Below are 2,736 nucleotides of genomic sequence, written 5' to 3'. Positions count from 1 at the left end.
GCCCCGGGAGCTTCAACGGCAAGTGACTTGCGATCTGTTGCTGCTGTTGCTTCCCGGTAGATCTTGTCGGCGCAGATAAGAGCATCCTTCTTGTCGCCAGGGACAGAGATGACACTTATTGGGCCTGGCATCTTCAGTATGTTGTATGCATAGTGAGAGGCTGCCATGAATTTGGCGAGTGCTGGACGGCCTAATATCCCATTGTAAGGTAATGGAAAATCAGCAACGTCAAAAGTGACCCTCTCAGTCCTGAAGTTCAACTCGCTGCCAAATGTCACCGGCAACGTATTCTTTCCCTTCGGCTTGCTCCTTCCCGGATTGATTCCTTGGAATGTGCCGGTCTCTTCGAGCTCGCTATCAGGGATCTGGAGTTTCTGGAGCACCGCAGAGGAGATCAGGTTCAAGCCGGCCCCGCCGTCAACTAGCATCTTAGTGACCTTAAGGTTGCGGATAGTTGGTGAATCCAACATCGGCAAGCACCCGACCGCAGTTATGCGATCAGGGTGGTCCTCAATATCAAAGATGATAGGCATGCCGGACCATTTCAGAGGCTTGCGTGACTCGATGGGTGGTTCTGCTGCATTGACTTCCCGCACCCACTGCTTGAGCTTGCGGTGTGAAGTATGCAGAGAAGCACCACCATCAACGCACAGGACCTCTGTGGCTTTCTGGAACTCCTGCTCATCGGTCTCGTCATCATCCATATTTTCATCGTCGTCGTCGTCTTCATCCTTGTCGCGGCCGCGGGGAGGTCTGTCTCCTCGCCGCTGCTTGGCCTTGCCGCGGCGTCCTCCTCGGCCGGGACGTTTCTTGCTTGCTCCTCCAGCACCTTCCTGGGCTTTCTCCTTGTCGCGTCGCTCGTATTCAGCCTTTTGCTGCTCGACAAGTTGCTCAACCTTCTTGCATCTCTGGAGGTCATGGCCCTTGGTGTGGTGGATCTTGCAGTACTGCTTGTTGGTGCCGTCCTGCTTGTCGGCGGCCGCCACAGCCTGGTGGTTGGAGCCCGCGGCAATCTCCTTGTCGGAGCTACCAGCTTTGGCTTTCTTGGCGCCACCTCCGTTGCCGAACTTCTCAACGACTAGCACCTCCTTGCCTTTCTTCTTCCTGTTGTTCCGCCGCCGGTTTTTCCTTGCCGCGGCAGTCTCCTCACTATCAGATCCTCCTGCTCCCGTATTCTCTCCGGGGAGTTTCCTCCCTTCCTCAGCACGTGCACACTTGTCGGCCAGGGCATATAGCTCATTGACGTCTCTGATCTTGCACATCGCCATCTCCTCTCGCATCCTGCGGTTTCGCACGTTCTGATGGAACGCGCTGATTACCGCGGCAGGGTGGACATCTGGGATGTTGTGCTGTACACGGCTGAACCTCTGAATGTACTTGCGCAGGGGCTCTCCTTCCTTCTGGGCGAGCAGATGAAGATCGCTCTCTTGGCCATGAGGCTTGTGGCCGCCTATAAAGGCGCCGACAAACTGATGGCATAGGTCTGCCCAGGAGGATATGGAGTTGTCCGGCAAGTGCATGAGCCAGGATCTGACATTGGGCTTGAGCACCAGCGGGAAGTAGTTGGCAAGGATCTTGTTGTCCCGTCCCCCGGCAGCTTGCACCGCGATGGTGTAGATGCTGAGGAACTCCGACGGATGCGACTTGTCGTCGTATTTCTCTGGTACATCTGGTTTGAAATTCTTCATGCTGGGCCACTGGACTTGCCGCAGCTCACGAGTGAATGCAGGGCAACTTACCGCGTACGGCAAGTCGCCTGGTTCCCCTGGCACATGCATGTCAACAGAGGGCCCAGCGCGCTGGTCTGATTGATGTCGCGCTTCTCTTTGGCGCTCGATGCGAGTACGAGCGTCTTCTTGTTGTCGTTCATGAAGAACATGGCGCTGATCGCGGCGAGCTCGTGGATCTGATGATGTGGTGGAGTCGCTGTCGAGGTTGATCCGGCGAGTCGGCGATCTTGGCCTTCGGGGTGGAGAGTGTATGGTGGTTGCACCCCCACCAGCTTCGTCGCCGTCGGCTCAGGCCTGGCGGTCCTGCCGCGGCAGCGACGCGCTCGGCTGCCGCGGAGTGTCGCCGTTGGCGAAGCCGATGAGACTCTGAATGGTGGCCCTCCATTGATCGATCTTGTCTTCCGCTGGAGGGTAATCCAGGAGCAGTTGAGCTCGCGCCAAAGCTTCTGCTGGAGTGGTGGGTGGCAGTGGCGAACGGTGCGAGGAGCGGGATATGCTCGGACTTCTAACTATGTTAGAAGGAGCAGTATCCCGTCCAGGCGACCGTGCCTCGCTCGTGCCAGCATGTTGGCGTGCATGCTGGTCTTGAGCACCCCGAGATCCACCAGCTCGATCTTGTCCCAACAAACGTATGGTACTGCGAGTACCATGACGCTGTCGGTCCTGCGCCTCCTGAGATGGGCGCGGAACATCTACGGACGCCGAGGTCTGCGCAACCTTGTCCTTGGACCTGGCAGCGTCGTGAGCTCCCTCGTCAATGTCCGTTCTTCCGCCGGCGTCTTCCCCCCCACTCATTTGCTCCGGCGGTGGTGGGATCGACGTCGACGGAACAGCTGCCGCCGAAGTCTTCTTCTTCGGTGGCATGTCGATGAAGAAGATGAAGATCTAGCTCGTATGAACGCCGGATCTGGTTCACACAATCTCGACGCCCCCTACCTGGCGCGCCAAAGAGGTCGGGGAAGCTGATCCACGAACATCTATGGGGACCGTCGGACCGAGCCCCTTT

This window comes from Triticum dicoccoides, chromosome 3B (assembly GCF_002162155.2).
Source record: "Triticum dicoccoides isolate Atlit2015 ecotype Zavitan chromosome 3B, WEW_v2.0, whole genome shotgun sequence".
Taxonomy (NCBI): Eukaryota; Viridiplantae; Streptophyta; class Magnoliopsida; order Poales; family Poaceae; genus Triticum; species Triticum dicoccoides.
This window is presented reverse-complemented; position numbering follows the sequence as displayed.